The sequence below is a fragment of the Hypanus sabinus genome, chromosome 4 (assembly GCF_030144855.1).
Source record: "Hypanus sabinus isolate sHypSab1 chromosome 4, sHypSab1.hap1, whole genome shotgun sequence".
Lineage (NCBI taxonomy): Eukaryota > Metazoa > Chordata > Chondrichthyes > Myliobatiformes > Dasyatidae > Hypanus > Hypanus sabinus.
This window is the reverse complement of record NC_082709.1, coordinates 46,441,128-46,459,327: the sequence shown is the minus strand read 5'-3', so window position 1 is coordinate 46,459,327 and position 18,200 is coordinate 46,441,128. Positions and strand designations below refer to the sequence as shown.

General features: G+C 40.0%; 1 protein-coding gene across 1 annotated transcript in view; it reads right to left on the bottom strand.

Annotated features, from left to right (window-relative positions):
* The window catches only part of kcnh3 (potassium voltage-gated channel, subfamily H (eag-related), member 3), a 604,827-nt gene that overhangs the window by 176,199 nt on the left and 410,428 nt on the right, over positions 1-18,200 (bottom strand). The window lies entirely within an intron of this gene.

Below are 18,200 nucleotides of genomic sequence, written 5' to 3'. Positions count from 1 at the left end.
TCAATGATCCCTACTTTAAGGAACAAATTAAAAAGGAAATTGGTCTTTACTTAGAATTCAATGATAATGGAGAGGTTTCACTTTCCATTCTATGGGATACTCTGAAGGCTGTTTTAAGAGGGAAAATTATAGCGATATCTTTATATAAGGGGGAAAAAAATAAAACATTAGAGGAATTGCAAAATAGGCTGAAGGAACTAGAAAAAAAACACGAATTGAATTTGGCACAGGATACATTAAAGGAAATTTTAAAAATTAGGAATGAAATTAATAGCTTGGCTATGCAAGGAATAAGGAAAAACTTAATGTTTCTGAAAGAGACATTATGAAAGTGGATCTAAGTCTATGAAAATACTAGCATGGAAACTGGGGAAAAAAAGATAGCGGAAAATACAATTCATAGAATTAAGGACCCAAGAACAAAAATGATAAAAAAAAATAAGCTAAGTGAAATTCAAGAAGATTTTGAAGTGTTTTACAAAACTCTATATTCCAAAGTTCCAGGGGAAAGCATAACCCAAATTGACACCTTCCTGAATTCTCTAGAGTTACCCACTTCAAGCAAAGAACAAAATAGAACGATGACTGCTGACATAACTGTAGTTGAACTAAAAGCTGCAATTAGTAGGCTTAAATTTAGCAAGTCACCAGGATCAGATAGGTATACAGTAGCGTGGTACAAAGAATTTAAAAATGAGTTAATTCCTGTCTTACTCCCCACTCTGAACTGGGCTCTAAAAAAGGCACAAATGCCACCCAGTTGGAAGGAAGCAATAATCTTAGCTGTACCAAGAGTAGGCAAGGATAAAATGGAATGCGGGTCATTTAGACCAATATCCATTCTTAATGTAGATTATAGATTATTTACCTCCATCATGGCCAAATGATTAGAAGAGTTTCTAACTATACTGATACATAACAATCAGACAGGTTTTATACAACAACGCCAAACATAAGACAATATATGAAGGACACCACATTATGGATCATATACAAAAAAATAAAATCAAAGTGATAGTGGTAAGCGTGGACGCTGAAAAGACATTTGATTCAGTTAATTGGAATTTTCTTTAAAGAGTTTTACATAGATTTGGTTTCCATGATACAATTATTAAAACTATACATGCACTATATGACAACCCTACTGCTAGGATTAAAATCAATGGATATTTATCAAATAGTCATACCCTAGAAAGGGGCATGAGACAGGGTTATGCATGGTCACCGCTACTCTTCACTTATATACTCTTTTATATCTGGAACCATTAGCTCAATACATCAGACAAGATGAAGACATCAGGGGAATTACTATTAAAGGGACAGAGCATAAATTGGCCTGTTACGTGGATGGCATTTTGATCTATCTAGGGCAACCAACATACTCTTTACCTAAATTGATGCAATTCTTTGAACAATATGGTCAATTATCAGGATACAAGATCAACATAGATAAAACCCAATTACTTTCATATAACTATAGCCCACCAAGAGAAATTGAAAGTAGATATTCCTGGTCATGGTATACAGAGTCTTTCGAATATTTGAGCATCATTATGCCAAAAGATTTGGCAAAATTATCAGAATGCAATTATCAGCCTATATACATATAAAATTAAGGAAGATATAACAAGATGGAAACAATTCCTTGTTGTTAGTCTCAGTTCAAGGATTGAATCTATTAAAATGAATATACCGCTTTCAGACCCATCAATAGAGATTAATCAAGATCAATTGAATGAATGGAGCAAAATGTTATCAAGATATATTTGGCAAGGTAAAAGGCCTAGGGTTCATCTCAAAACTTTGCAATTAGCCAAGGAAAAGGGGGGATGGGGCCTACCTTCTCTTAGAGATTATCATTTTGCTGCACAGTTGAGAGCTGTGATATGTTGGTGCAACCCATAATATGGCGCTCAATGGAAAAACACTGAGGAGGGGATACTTCCCATCCCCATACAGGCAATTTTGGCTGATAACAACCTGCAAAGGTACATAAATACTATTGATAACCCATGGGTGAAATGGACTCTTAAAATATGGAAAACTATTATAAAAAACTATAAACTAAAGGGAGATATTGCAATTCTTAAATGGTGTGCATATGACTTAAATGGTGTGCTAGATTTAAGGACTGGACAGCTAAAGGGATAACAGTTTTTTGCAATATAATGAAAGAAGGAAAACTGTTCAGTTTTGAAATGCTTAAAGAGAAACACTTATTAGAAAAACAAGACTTTTATCGGTATTGACAGATGTGGCAATATGGTAATAGGACAGTTAAAAATGTTGACCAAGGCAAGAACATGTTTGATAGAACTATTTAGAAAAGCATATAATTCAGATAAATCATTTCAAGTCTGTATAAGGGTTTGTCAAATCTTCAAACACATTCGACTTCATACGTTAAAATAAAATGGGAGAAGGAAGGAGGGATAATTATATCTGAGGAAGAATGGACAATAATATGGAGGTATCAATGAAGTGTACCAGTTCACAGAAATGGAGGGAGTTTGGATGGAAAGACTTGATAAGATATTTTATTACACCCTCTCAGAAATCCCATTATGATAGTAACCTTCCTGTTTGCTGGAGAAATTGTGGAAATCAGAATGCAAACCATTATCATATTTTCTGGGAATGCCCCGTTATGAAAGACTATTGGAGTGCAATACACGTTGCCCTACAAGACATCTTTAAATGTGAAATACCCTTAGAAAGTAAGACTATAAAGTTTGGGTATATACCTCAAGAATGGTTGAAAAGAGACATACTGTTGGTGGCTGGTAAAAAGACTCTTACTAGGAAATAGTTATCACAGGAGAGCCTAACCTTAAATGCATGGATAGAAATTACTACGGACATTTACAAAATGGAGAAGATAACAGCATCTGTTAATCATAAGTTGGAATAATTTGATTCATACTGGAAAAAATGGTTTAAATATGTAACACCTCATAGGCCTGATTTTATTCTCACAAATCAATGAACATGTTGTAAAAAAAAATCACTCCCTACTTGTACATAGTTTTCTCCTTTCACTTGTTCTTTCTTTTCTCTCTTTTCTATTAAGTGTACCTCAGATAAATATTATGTGGAGATTTGTGGCATATATATATGTACAATATCTGAAATACATCTTATGGAAATGTTTGTTTGATGATGAACTTCAATAAAAAATAAATTACAAAAGAAAGAAACCAGAGGATGGCAAAGGGCCTGTCATGATTCTCCATCACTACCACCTTCTGCCTCAGGGACAAGAGGTGCAGTTTGACCCAGAGCCCAGTCTGGAGACTGCACCTCGGAAGAGGACTTTGAGGTAATGCGGCGTGATTGATGGACCCACAGCAGGAGAATTTAGACTGGCCGCCACCTCTGAATGGGATACTGATTAGGAGGATAAGAAAATGGGGGTGTAGTATATGCTGACTTTTGCTAACTGATCACTGATTAAGAGATTCCCAACCCCTCTCACGCTGAGTCAGGTGAAGTTGAGGGGGCTACCTGTGGACAGACTGGGTTTCAGTGTGACCATACCGGGGGTGAAGCAGGGCTCAGCCAAGTGACAGAGAGGTCCGAGTTGCAGGGGGGCATGAGTGATTGACCAGGGGGAGGCCTCGCCATCTAGTCCAGAAGTATCCCAAGGAGTGTCTCAACCTGAAGAAATATGTGACGGGGTAAGGAGGTCTCAAAGAATCAGGAGACCACCAGACAAGCTGGCCTATGTAGCACCAGGGAAACAAGAATGTGGTACCTATTGCCTTGGTGAGTCATGTCACTGCCATTTACACCTGGGTTGACCTTTGTACTTTGTATGAAGGGGTGGCAAATTATCTCAATGTCATGAGGACATGATTAATTTTGCTGGGGGGAGAGTGTAACACCCTGGGAAAGGTCTCACTGCTAACGTAATGGTCTTTCTGTAGAAGCAGTGTTTGGGCTATGGTTAGAGATAAAGGTGCTTTGGAACATGAGCCCTCCAATGAAGGGAGTCTGTTTTTATGTTGTGTGCCCGACACCATCTTTTGTTCGGTGGGAGATAAAGGGAGAAGACACCGGAGAGAGGAGGTCAGAGGACTCGACTTGGAGCAGGGGCACGAGCCGGGGAGATGGAAGGAGGATCGGTGAAGGGAAACCATGAGCTCCAGCTTGCGCACGTTAGACTGCTTCATTAAAATGGACCCTTTTCTTTTTTTGCTTTTTCTTTACTAATGCTTTAGTCAGATTAAGAATTATAAAGCTAAATCATTCCATTGTATGCAGTGTGCTGCCTGCTGTTTTGTGGTCCTTATTTGTAACAGGGTAACAAATAATGCAGGATCCACACAAACAGAGGGTTTTGGGAGGCATGCACTTCAATCTCCCTCGTACGGCGGGGCCAGAGATTGCCTTCCCTAGACCTACGCAGCCAACAGAAGCAGAGGGTTTCACTTAAATATACATGAAGACTTGGCCTCCAGAGATGCCTGTGGCAGAGAATTCCACAGATCCACAGAAATTCCTCCTCATCTCCATTCTAACACGACGGCCCTTTATTCTGAGGATGAGTCGCCTGGTCATAGACTCTCTCACCATCGGAAGCATGCTCTCCACACCCACTCTATCAAGGCCTTTCACCATTTGATAGGTTTCAATGAGGTCACTACATTTCCTGTAGTGTGGTCGCTAGGACTCCACACAATCCTTCAGTGTGGTCTTATCAGTGTTTTGAAAGGCAGCAACATGATGTCCCAACTTTTATATTCTATGCCCACTTTCTTAGTGATGCCCCTCCTTCTGCCTTATTCTGACCCGCCCTGCACTGTCGACATCCATACACAGTTTCTTTTGCTTCGTCAAGCAGCTTTTCTTCCCGGCATTGCTTTTCCGAGACATGCTCCTAGTGCAGGCGGTGAGAGAAATGGGAATGACGATTTGAGGTTTCCACTTCATCCTACTCATTTGCGTGAACTACTCAAGATACACATTGCACAGAACATGTAGTTTGAAGGATATATTTGCAGCAAATTAAATCTCTTTATGACAGAATACTGCAGAGTCACCAGATGTAATGGGGAGTGCATGGGATACTGCAGAGAGCATCACAATGCACATCATCTCCATCGGCATGTTCCTATTTGGTCCCTCAGGACTGAGGGTGTCTTGCTTCCACTCTAGTTCTGGGCTGATGAGGTAATATGGGACCAGAAACTCTGACAACAGAGGAACAGGCAATGTTTGATAGAATGCATAGGTGGATAGTTTAGAAGCTGGGGTGCCTCCTCTGTTGCTTACACAGGGCTTCGATTTGCACCCAGCAAAAGAACGTGAGATTCTCAATGCCATTCCAAAAGCTCTTTCTTTATTCTGAATGGTCACGAACCATCGATTACCATGAGTCAGTGGCAATGTTGCATTTTATTATTGAGATTTGCATCTTTTCCTCATAACTGTTGCACTGACAGAGCTGACAGTAAAATGCCTTTTCAGGAATCATGGGAGAGGTATGGTCTGCATGTTAGAACTGACAGAATGCAACTAGATGCTGATGATGTGGACGTACTATTAATTTATTATTGCAATTTATAGTAATTTTTATGTCTTTGTATTTTAGTGCCACTGCAAAACAGCAAGTTTCACATCAGTCAGCAATAAGAAACTGATCCTAATGTCAGTGGATTTGGAGGATTTTGTCAAGATGGCAGCAGTGATACTCTTTGGTACACTGAGGTTGCTGGAAGTTTAACCATGTTTTAGATGCACTCAGGGTGGCAGGATCATTGGTATCCAGTAGACTACGAGCTTCATGTGGAATCTGAAAAATGAGTTCAACACCCTTTTTCCTCAGAGGCCTTGCTGGGACACTGATGGCCATTGTGAATTCCATCCCTGCTGTCTGTCTTCAATGAAAAACTCGGGAAATGATCCTCATCTTCCAGGTTCTAGTTCTGCATTGTTGCTTCATGTAGTCAGGGGAAATTTGGCAGAATGTCACTGCTGAGCAGAGGCCTAGCATTCAGCTCATTCTCTTGTGCGCTTCATTTTACAAACGGAGCTGAGCCTCAGAACATGTACATGTGCAAATATTGCCTGTGCGCTGCGGTTCTGTGGCTGCCCTTGAAGTGGTCTAGATTCCGGAGTGATGGTGACATAGGCTGAACAGTTTATGACTTGCCCCGTAAATCAGCTCTTCACCTGCGGGAAGGTGCAGCACTGACAGGAAGGATTAGGGTGAAGAGTGTTCCTGGTTATCAACCTGCAACGTGACCGGCTTGTAATGGATTCGTTAGTTAAGTGTGTGGTATGCCAAGCCTCACCCAACAGATATTGGGATCACTTCTTGTTGGGACCTCTACTTTTCATGTTATATGTCAATGATTTCAATGATGGTGTTGATGGCTTTGTGGGCAAGTTTGTGAAAGACACACAAATAGGTGGAAGGTCAGGTAGAGTTGAAAAAGCAGGGAGTCTGCAAAACAACAGACAGATTAAGAGAATGCGCAAAGAAGCAGCAGATGGAATATATAGTGTAGGGAATGTACGGTCATTCACTTTGGTAGAAGGAATAATGACATAGATTATTTTCTAAATGGGGAGCATATTCAGAAATCAGAGGAGCTAAGGGATTTGGGAGTACTTGTTGCAGGATTCCCTAAAGATTAACTTGCAGGTTGAGTCGGTGGTAAGGAAGACAAATGCAAAGCTTGCATTCATTTCAGGAGCATTAGAAAATAATTAAACTTGAACTTGAACTATCTTCAACCATACATGACGACCCATGAATAGAGTCAAAAGAAACAGTGTTCCTCCAGGGCCAAGGTGCAAAACACAATACCAACTGTCATACACGGCACAGAGCACATATAAGATAGCAAGTAAACATACAGTCAGACATAAAAATTATCTAGCCCAAGCCTCTGAGTGACATGTTCTGTAAATTGAGGGTGCAGGTGTGTCATCAGCAAGAACAAGCAGTTCTCAGCAGTCCACAGAAGAACACACACACACACACACACACACCTGTGGCCTGAGGCCTAGTCCTCGCAAGAACTGAGGCAACATAGCTCCCCCACCATCTATCTTTCCATAAAGAAGGGGAACAGATCCAGATTTTTTCATTACCAATGTCCAGCAGGGTCTTGCGATCAGAAGAGAAACATCCAATACAATCACTTGCAGTTAGACGGCACATGGCCTTTGCACTCCAACTCTGATGCCTTCCTGCAGCAGGCACAAAGTCCAGCTCCTCCACCAATGAGAAACTTGCTGAGGTCTTGCTTTTTTTTCAGACAACAGTCTCTAATATCTTGTCGATCAGGTTTGATAGCAAGGCCAAATGATCAGATATGCCATGGAGAAAAGCACGCTGTGTCAAGGGCAATTCACAATAAACTGGACTGGTCAAAGAACACTGAGGCTGTCTACAAGAAGGGTCAGAGCCATTCTCCATTTCCTGAGGAGACTGAGGTCCTTTAACATCTGCCGGACGATGCTGAGGATGTTCTACGAGTCTGTGGTGGCCAGTGCTATCATGTTTGCTGTTGTGTGCTGGGGCAGAAGGCTGAGGATAGCAGACACCAACAGAGTCAACAAACTCATTCGTAAGGCCAGTGATGTTGTGGGGGTGGAACTGGACTTTCTGACGATGGTGTCTGAAAAGAGGATGCTGTTCAAGTTGCATGCCATCTTGGATAATGTCTCCCATCCACTCCATAATGTACTGGTTAGGCACAGGAGTACATTTAGCCAGAGACTCATTCCACCGAGATGCAACACTGAGCGTCATAGGAAGTCATTCCTGCCTGTGGCCATCAAACTTTACAACTCCTCCCTTGGAGTGTCAGACACCCTGAGCCAATAGGCTGGTCCTGGACTTATTTCCACTTGGCATGTTTAACTTATTATTATTTAATTATTTATGGTTTTATATTGCTATATCTCTACACTATTCTTGGTTGGTGCGACTGTAACGAAACCCAATTTCCCTTGGTATCAATAAAGTATGTCTGTCTGTCTGTTTCATGTTTTAGCAGTGCTTCAAAGTGTTCTTTCCAGTAGCTACTGATTGCTTCCTTGTGCTTGCTGAGACTATCATTCTTCGCTCTCAATGGATGGGCTGTAGATGGCCTTGGCAGGATCAAAGAAATATCCAATCTATAGGTTGTTGTACCTCTTGTGTTCTTCAGTGAATGAATTTTCTTTCAGAGCTTCCCTTTAGGCAGTCAAAGATCTACTTCTTTTTTCTCTGAGGCTAGTTGGAGTTCCTTTCTAAGAGTATTGTACGTGTGCTTACTTAACTCCTGGATCACTTGGTTCTTCTTATCAAAAGAGTCCTTGTGTTTTCTGGTAGAGACACCAATAGTATCTTCATGTCTGCTAATTATGATGAACCGAACAGCATGGCTGCTTTGATTACAAATTGCCTGTGAGGTATTGTCTGACATGGGTCTTTGCAAGTTAGCAGCATGCAATGCAGTTAGCTGAAGATCATTTAACATCCTGAGCAACATGTTGCTACAACTTCCAGAATATTCTAATTTAGCTTAAAAACCAGTGCTAAAGGCTGCAAGATGCAACATGAAATAGAACAAAACTACAGATCAGGGCTGTGTTTATTATGCAGAAATTGCCATCTGCTATTTTGAGACTATGATGCAACATACCAAGGGTGGTACTTAATTCATGAAAGAACTGCTCTTTGCTCTTGGAGAGAATAATCAAATAAAGAGAAAAGGAGCCCATGAGCTTTCATCATTACAATAAAGTCCTCCAAGAATAATACTGAGATTATTTTGTTCCTTTTAATAAAACCACTTTGTGTGATCATGTATTCCTTGCTTGAAGGCTGTTTATGTTTTTTAAAAAATTTTTAGCTTTCTTTCAGTAGACGACTACTGGGGACAAATGCTGAGGAAAGTTCCTTTGCTGATATTATTCATTAATTATTTTTACTGTCACTATATGGAGATGGCAATCTCCATGGCAGTAAATTTGGATATCACCTCTTGAACAAAAGTTCAAAAAATTAAAAACGAATTCTAGTTTGAACTTGTAAATAAAGAAAAGCAGACCTTTCAGGAGAGTAATTATTTCACAAGTCCCAGCGTTCAGGTATGGATAATACGGATGAGTTAGTTCATGGATCCTTTAATTATGTAGGGTTCAGTGTAGTGTGGAATGATTGCAGTCAGTCACACTGGTTTTGCCCTAGTGTCAGAGAGATGCAGTGGGTTGTTGTTGAAGTTATCTGGCTGGATGCAGGAATGATGGAGCTGTAAGTCACCTATTGTTTATACAACCATAAATATATGACTGCACAGGTGAACTAACAAACATTCAAGCGCCCAGTTAAGTAAGTACTCATACAAACACCATAGGTCAGCTGCAAAGAACTTTGAACTATGCTGCCACACAGTTAGTGTCCATCACCAGGTTCGGGAACAGCTATTACATCCATGAGACTCCTGAACTGGCATGGGTAACATCACTCACCTCAACACTGAACTGATTCTGTAACCTACAAAATCACTTTCAGAGACTCTATAAAATGTGTTCTCAGTAAAATTTTGCACAATTTACGTAGAACATAGAACAGTACAGCACAGGAACAACACAGGAATTTGTCTTCATTTACACATTGATTGTTTATCAGTCTTTGTTTATGTATTGCTTTTCTTAGATTTAATTCTGTAATTGACTGCAAGAAAATGAATCTCAAGGTAGTAATTGGTGATATAAACATACTTTGACAATAAATTTACTTCAACTGTATAGAGTATTGATTTATTATAGTGTACTTGGTGCAGGATGTTAGGGAGTTTTCTGGAGTAATGTGAATATAGTAGATACTAATTCAAGCAAGAATTACTCTTCAGTTATTAATGTAGGATGTAAATTACAAGCTGTAAATTGAAGTTAAAAGCACATCTTTACAAAGTGGTGACATTGAAGCATGTTTGCAAATGTATCAGTCAAGCATTAAGACAATGGGGTTGTGTTAATTGCCCCACAACAGCTACGGTTATACAGAATTTGCACCATTCTCCCCCACCTATTCTAGCATCTTCCCCCTTCCTTTTCAGTCCTGATGAAGGGTCTCAGCTGAAAACATCAACTGTTTATTCATTTCCATAGGTGCTGCTTGACCTGCTGAGTTCCTCCAAAATTTTGTGTGCATTATTGTGAGCATTGTGTAAGTTCCAGGAAGTCTACAAGTAATCTGTCTTAACCAAGTTGTCACCCACATTTCAAAGGAAGCATTGTCAACCCAAAGTATTGAAGTAAATTATGTGACTGTAACTATTAAAACTATATTAAATCACCTGTTGATCTTCAGGGTAGAAGAAGGTGATGGACCTTGATTTTGGAGGTCTCTACCATGAATGTATCCACATGAATGTCTGTTTGCCATGATGAATAAAGACTTTCATATCTACAACTTCTCCCAGTGGTTTAGTTGCAGTCATAATGTTTTGGGGGCTCATCTGGGATGGATTACAAGGCCTGCAAACTAAGCAGTCTAGGGAGGGTCATTATTACTGATCATAATGACACCCCATGCTCAGAGTTGCTTAGGTCAATGAACATGGGGGTCGCAAAGTATCCAAGAACTGGAGAAGTGTGTGTGTGTGTGTGTGTGTGTGTGTGTGTGTGTGTGTGTGTGTGTGTGTGTGTGTGTGTGTGTGTGTGCACGTGCGCGTGCACAAGCTCACGTTTGATGGTGTAAGGGACCAGACAACACCAGATAATTTGTCAAGACAGGGCTACCAGCTATGAATGCTACTATTCCGGATGTAAGTGTACTGAGAATGCTTTGCGAGTGTGAAAGATACCTTTTGGGTTGCCAGAGGGTACGTGTGTTCTTGTTTAGGGAGACCATATAGCAGTGCATTGTTTGCAAGTGTGTGCTTGACTGTGCTTTTGTTAGAATCAAAGCCCAAGAGGGATGCTTGCAGGACTACTTAATGTTCTACGTGAAGTGGCAACAGCAAAATCGTGTGCTTAATTGTGAAAAGAGGAGAACTGAATGAGCATACAGTATACTCCATAAACTTCAGAAGATTAAACTGGGAACGGACAAAGCCGGGCGGGTTGAGACCGAGAGTCTGGAGGGACATTGGCGGTGGTGGAAAAGCCAACCAAAGAGGAAGGGAGATAAAGCAGCAGTCGTTCTACAACAGGTGTATTTGTGAGAAAAAACAAAGTGTCTGGAATCACACAGTGTACAGATAGCAGGGCTTCAGAAGGAAAGGGATGAATATAGAGAACAGCAAACAGTGTATAAGCAGAGCTTGGCAGATTGCAGGAACAGAGAGAGGCACATATAGGTGGGAAACAAATAAGAGAAATTAGAGCACTACAAGAATGAAACCGTTAGGGATCTGGGCAGACTGAGGGCTGAGCTCAACCCACCAGGATGTTTTTGAGTTGGGGATAATGGTAGCATTCACTAACTCCATGATAGTTTCATGGGCTGGGGAAATAGACCGAAAGAAGGGGAAGAGGGGTCGTGAGGTGGCTTTGGTGTATATAGCTACTGCAAGGATACAGAGGAGTTGTTTCGTTTGCCAGCATCTGGGCACTGAGCGAAGGACTGCCTGAACAGACATGGAAGGGTAAAGATGATGGCTTGTTACAGCTGTCACCTCTCAGAACATGCCTCAAGAAGGAAAGAAGGTGTGACAGCCCCCCACCAACAAAGGCAGAAACCACTGCAGAATCTTCCCTACACACATTGAACACTAACCAGATTACAGAGCTGGTAGAGACAGCATCCAAGTCAGATAAACAGCTATCAGCAGCCTCCATTGAAATATTGGTCACCCACAGTTGTATACATGAGCTTTAAAAGGGGCGAGTAATGCGATATGTTACTGTAGACAGTTGTAGGCCATCTACAACTGGCCTACCCTTGCCCACGACTGCAGAGGCTACTTATCTCACAGGGGTAGGGGGGAAATAATGAAGGCACAAAGAAAGTCAGCCTCAGGTACTTGAGGTAGAGGGAGTAGGCTTTCCAACGATTTCTGGGTGTGGCTGAACAATGAGGGCACAGTTCAGGAATTAGATGTACTGAGTAAGGCAGGTGCTATCATAGATTCAAGGAAAGGACAGTTTACGTGAATAACTCAGGGTCAGCAAGCACATAAGATTCAAAGTGGACAATATGGCCACAGCAGCCTTCATCAGCAGGGACTGGAACCAGGATGGTCTATCTAGATAATATCAAGCATTCTAAGTGGTTTAGACTGAACACAAGCAAGGCTGTGAACCAGTCAGAATAGATCTGATTAGAATAGAGGCATTAAAACCACACACACACACACACACACACACACACATACCTCAGACTTAAGTTTGACTTGTCAAAGATCTAGTCTAAAGGATGATCCGAGAAGGATGAATTGCTCTGAAGCAGGGCACAATTCATTTTATTTAAGGATACAGCACAGAGTGGGCCTTCTTGGCCCTTTGGCCCAGACTGCCCCAGCATTCCCCTACAAACCAGAGTAATCCTAATCTGATCATGGGACATTTACAATGACCAATTAACCTACCAGGTATATCTTTAGACTGTGGAAGGAAACTGGAGGACCTGGAGAAAACCCATGCATTCCATGGGGAGGACGTAGACAGCCTCCTTACAGAATGATGTGAGGATTGAACTCCAAACTCTGGACAGCCCTGAGCTGGAACAGTGTCGCGCTGCCACTATGCTACCGTGGTACTCCTGACAAACAGGCCATATAACAAGAATTCTGTAGATCAGAGGTTTGAATTTGAGAAAGCTCAGAAGATGTTGGAATTCTGGTTGATGTGCTTGCTCCTCCATTGCCAGTAATTCCAGCACTCTTTGTTTCAAAGCCTTAAGGTATAAGATTCTGGAAGATGGTTGTGAATGTGTGTTCCAAGATGTTTTGCTGAATGTTTAAATTTAGAGAGAAAGTAACTAAAGTATGAATGGTTTCAGTTACAAAAATGTTGTGTGAGGTGTGGTCATGTGAATATACTTGAGAGAATGAAAGGAAAAATACGTACAAATGAGTGAGTAGGCAAAGTCTGTCATGTGATTGTTAAATCTATATTGGAGGAAAGTTGTTGGAATTAATCCTAGAGGAAGATTCTGCTCCTTGACGTGAAATGAATTTGCAGGATGCATTCTTAAGATGTCTCTAAGAAATTGTGAGAATATGTGTGTATGGGGGCTACATCAACGCTAATTTTCATTTTCTTTGTTTTTTTGGATTATGTCTTAATTGTGTGTTTAATGTTTGTTCCAAGTATTATTCATTTATTTATGAATCTTCAGAAGGAAGAGAGGTATAAAGATGGATTTTTGTTTTGTCTTATATATGTTTTAAGTTTATGTCTATTTATTTCTTTGCATTGCAATTGATATTGGAGAGACCTGGATTCCACACTGGCCATGTGGTATCCAGGTTAAGTTGATGGAAAGTTGAGTATCTCTATACAGATATGGGATTGCCACATCTAGCAAGAAATTGGCATTTTGTGAAATTGGTGATTTGTATATACTCAAATTGGGAATTTAAAATTTATGTTGTTGTAGGGAGATTGGAACTCTTGGGGAGTGATCTGAAATATTGCTTTTCTTAACAAAGATGTTCTATTGGGTTAAAATATATATACTATGGATTCCAATTATTTAGGACTCATTGGCATCAATACATTTTGGCCCAAATAAGTGAATGCCCCAATTAGCCAAATATTCATGGAAATAGTTTAAATCATATACTGTTTAACTGAGTAACAAATTGCTTATTTAAATGAAATACAGAACAAATCAGGACACCAACAATACTTCAACAGCGCTATAAAACTGTAGTTCCTAATAGTTATTGACAGAACAATTCTTCCAATGTACACTGCCGTGTTCTTTTGATTGTAAATTAACAAAATCTGTGTAGACACCTAGAGCAGATAATGGAGTGTCTTCATACAATGCTTTTCATACAATGATTACCGAGTCTTCATTTTCATTGTCACATTCAAGATGATTGTTGATACCTTCAATTCCTTGTTTAAGTAGTGAAATTGTTTAAGTTCATTCTCGGTCGTTTCTGGCATCTCTAAGCCTGAATACTTGGAACCACAGTGAGGAAAACAGTTCTGTATCGTCTTACTGCTAATTTCTTACCAACTATCTGTGACAAAAATCACTGCTTCTTGAGCACAAACACATGCAACTGATGCCATTTAAAAACTGTTCATTCTAAGCAGGGTGTAGTAGCTAACAGCCAAACAAGTGCCCGTGAGTGATGCAAGTTGAAAGCTTTGGCAACAGTCTTCTGTCCCAAATAAATGAAGCAAATTCTAGCTATTTTCTCGATTAGTTTTTGTTCTATAAGAGTTGTCCCGATTGATATAAAGATTTATAAAAATCTTGAAAAGTATTATTAATTTCTTTATGATCAGTAGTTAAATTACCATCTTGTTTGCGAATTTTAATAATTTGTCACTTAGTCGAAATAGCTTTTAATTGATTAGCTAACAGTTTGCCAGTTCGATCACTGTGAATATAGAATTGAGCCCTGGTCCTAATTAATTGATTTTCAATTGAAGAAGATAATAGTAAACTATGTTCCATTTGAAGCTCAACTCTCTTCTTATAAAGTTCTTTGGTAGGAGTCACGGAATAAATCTTATCAATTTCCTTGATTTTATCCACTAATAAAGCAATATCTAAATATCTTTGTTTTCTTTTACCAACAGAATATGAGATAATTTGTCCACGGATAAAAGCCTTAAAAGAGTCCCAAAGTATTCCTCTGTCGATTTCTTCAGTATAGTTTGTTGAGAAAAACAAGTCAATTTGCTGTTTTATGTAGGTAATAAATTCTGGGTCTTGAAGCAAAGTGGCATTAAGCCTCCAAGATCTGATATTATTGGAATAGTCCAAAATCTTAATAGATAACTTCAAAGATAACTTCCCGATTGTGAATGAAAAGGAACAGGAACACTAATGCAGAAGACACAGAGAGAGCGTGTCAACAAGCCATGAATAAAGCATTAAAGAATAATGGTAACTTCGTAATGAAGGCTGATTGTGGGAGGTAGATGATTAGTTATTAGATCAGAATAGAAAGATATTGGGAGAATAAATGGGAAGGGATCTGAGTTATGGCAGAGACATCAACCTTGCTGGAAAGGTGAACGGAAAAACAGAGGAGAAATTGCACTCAGCATGTTAAGGCAGCCACTCCAGCTTGAATGCGGGGAGTGAACACAAATGAGCTGTGGGCTCTTTCAGTCGGTGGGCCAGTGATCAAAAGGGCAGTCTAAGAGGGGGTGCCAAGAGGGTGTGTTCCTCACAGCTATTCGAATAGAGACCACCCCAAACCCTCTTGTAGGTTGATCAAAGCAAAGGAGGGACTTGTTCGATTATTCTGATAATCTTCTGCCATGGCATGGAATTTGAACATTTGCCCGTGATGCTGAAACAAAGTTCTCTTGCTGGGACCCCTGCATGTAAACTAATTACAGATAGTCACTGCTGAATTTTAGCTTTTGGAGAATAAAGGGATGATGATAAGCACGTGATTCAACTTCAAGGAATGAGGTACAAGCACACGGATGAAAAAGCGGCATTTTAAAGACTGTTGAAATCGAGAAGACCAAAATGTCCAAGAAGAGGATGTGACCAAATTTCTGTAAAGTTTTATTGCCATCTTTGCTTAGTTTTGTAGATAGCCAGTTAGGAATGATCGTGTAGATGCAGGTCCGCACAGAGATAAGATAGCCTAGTAACTGGAGAGGGGATCCAAAGTTAAGGGCACTTACACTACCCTACTCAATTAGGTCCTTCTTAAAGTTTAGCCTTCCTGGGACAGATTTATGTCCAAGGGCCAAGAGGAAGGTATATTAGTGAATGTTCTGGAATTATGTGAATAAAGCAGATAATAATTCAGGCAAGAACTAGTCTTCAGTTATTAATATAGATTGCAAATTGAAGCAGTAAATTGAAGTTAAAAGCACCTCTTTGCAAAATGGTGACCATGAATCACTTTTGCTTATGCATCAGCCAAATGTTAAAACAATGGGGTTGTGTTAATTGCCCTGCAGCAACAATGGGTTGATGAAGGAATTTGCCTCAATGTAACATTGTGAACATTGTGTAAGTTTAGGGAAGTATGCAACTAGTTTGCCACAGCAAAGGTATTTGAACATTCAGAGGTGTCTCCCACTGTAGATATGCAATTTAAAGGAAGCATTGTCAAACCAAAGTATTGAGTAAATGATGTGATTCTAACTATTGAAACTGTATTTAATCACATTGATTTTCAGGGGATAAGAATATGATGGACTTTTGAGTTTGTGGGACTCCACCATGAGTGTCTCCAGGAGAATGTTTGTTTGTCGTGATGAATAAAGACTTTCATATCTACAACTTCTCCAGTTTCTTCAGTGACTTAGTTGCAGTCACATTAGTGACCGAAGACTCGCAGATACATAACCCTTTGTACTTTAAAAGAGAAATCCACTCAGGCTATGCATCGCTGTGTTGAGAATCTGGCACTCCCACAGCAACGGAATGGTGATCTCACCCCTGCATATCACAGTCAGGAATGAACGACAGAGGTGGTGTGCAGAGGCTGTCCATGAAGCTAATATTTCGTAGCTTCGGATGAATGTCCAGCCATGCAAAGCTGTGAGATCCATTGAGCTCAGGGGTGCACCCCGGCTGACATAGTAAATGTGGACCATCGGTGGAGACGAGCAGCTCTCGCTCCATGTGTTGACGGTATGCCTGTAACCTACAGCCTTTCTTGACCGGTTCTGTTGGTTGTGACAGAAACTGCCTCCTCCCCTGTCTTTGCTTAGGGTTTGTACAAGAGGTCTGTTCAAGTGTCCTGTAGCAGAGGGATAGAAGCTGTCTTGAGCCTGGTGATACACGTTTGAAGCTTTTGTACTTTCTGCCTGATGAAAAGGGACAGCAATAATGGATTCTAAATAAATACACTTTTTGTTTCAAGGAACCTATTGTTTCATGGCTGGACTATTTTTCAAGGCCCTGGAAATGAAATGGTGCCAGCATGAGCAGAAACAACAAGTCAATTTTAACTAACATTTGCCACTGGTTTAGAGTAACATTGCAATAATTATAGAGAGCTTCACACTTGACACAGTTTGTCCCTTTTATTTGTTGCCATATGATATTCCTGCAGCCACGTAACTTTTTATGATCCCTTGGGTCAACTGAGCTAGGTGCCTGGCTGCTCCATCTGTTCTGCAGAGCAGAGCAGCGTGCAAGTGGCCACCAGGCCTCAGACAGCAGATCTGGAGGCCCCAGCTCCAGATCACCTTCGGCTTCTCCTAGTCACTGGTAACAAAGGCCTTTTCAACCGTTTCTGTCAATGCTGATTAGAGATGAGTAAAACAATTGACTCAGATTTTAATAATTTGAAGTGTATTATTTTAAAACCATAGGAAATAAAAAAGGAAAGAAAAAAATAAAACCATTTGTCCTCACTTACTGTTTCCATCCTAGTTTAGTTATTTCATTCAGATGAATGAGGGGGAGCTGGCTATGCCAGTCAAGACTAAACTAGATACTGAATACAGCGAGACCTTCAGCTCAACCAGACTGAGGTCTGCGTCAGCAACTGACCTCCAGCCATTCTTGAACCGTGCACAGTTATCCACAGATATAAACCTCAGGATCTTCGTGACCTGAAAAGAGCTCCTTTTTGACAGTTCTCTTCTGAGACGCTGACAAAAAATTTTGCCCGAATAAACTGCAGTCTGAATTTCAGGAATATTTATATTTAATCACAAATGAACACCAACAATATTTAAATATATCATAAGAATTATGTATTTCCTACAATGAAAAGGTCACTATGCAGATTTTTCTTTCCTAATCAATAATACTTTTAAATTTCTTTGGCTGACTCTAGAGATCACTCCCATTTTGAAACACCTTGACTTGTTTTTCATCAGTAGACTACAAACTCTCAAGAAATATTAAACATGACGTAATTATTTAACAGTTAATATCAAAGATGACCTTAGGAAATGCAGGCCGAGAGGATGCTCATTATCATAATACCACATGACAGTAGTTTCTAATGGAGTGCATAACTAAATTAAAGGATTGTACAATTTAAAAAAATATTGCAGACCAAACCTCAAAATATGCTTCTTAAAATGTTTCTTAAAGTTTAGAGAAAAACAAATACATGTTTTTTTTTTAAATTAGA